Consider the following 374-nt stretch of genomic DNA (forward strand, 5'->3'; position numbering starts at 1 on the left):
AGGTGAATTAAATAGGACTAGATAAAATAATTCATGCAACAGCAACAGGATTTAATTAGGGGTGCCTGCAGTCTATGAATGTGAATCAAAACAGTGCCATGGGCACATCGGGCAATGAGGACTGAAATGATGCTCATCATAAATGACTGGCTTATAAACCGGGGCTTGCCGGCTGGAACGTGGGCCCTGCGCTGCATCTTGTAGTGGCCTTAATCAATAGGCAAGTCCAGGTATGCAGTTCAGAAGCTGCTAAACTGATGCTATCGTTGGCCCATGGCACTGGGGCAAGAGTGCTTTATAAATCATCTTGACATCAATCCAAGCAGTAGAAAAGCAAAACTGAGGTTTCGGGTCTCGGGTCTTGGAAGGAGGCA

Source organism: Leptonychotes weddellii, chromosome 3 (assembly GCF_054177405.1).
Source record: "Leptonychotes weddellii isolate Sample4059 chromosome 3, ASM5417740v2, whole genome shotgun sequence".
In the NCBI taxonomy this organism is placed as follows: Eukaryota; Metazoa; Chordata; class Mammalia; order Carnivora; family Phocidae; genus Leptonychotes; species Leptonychotes weddellii.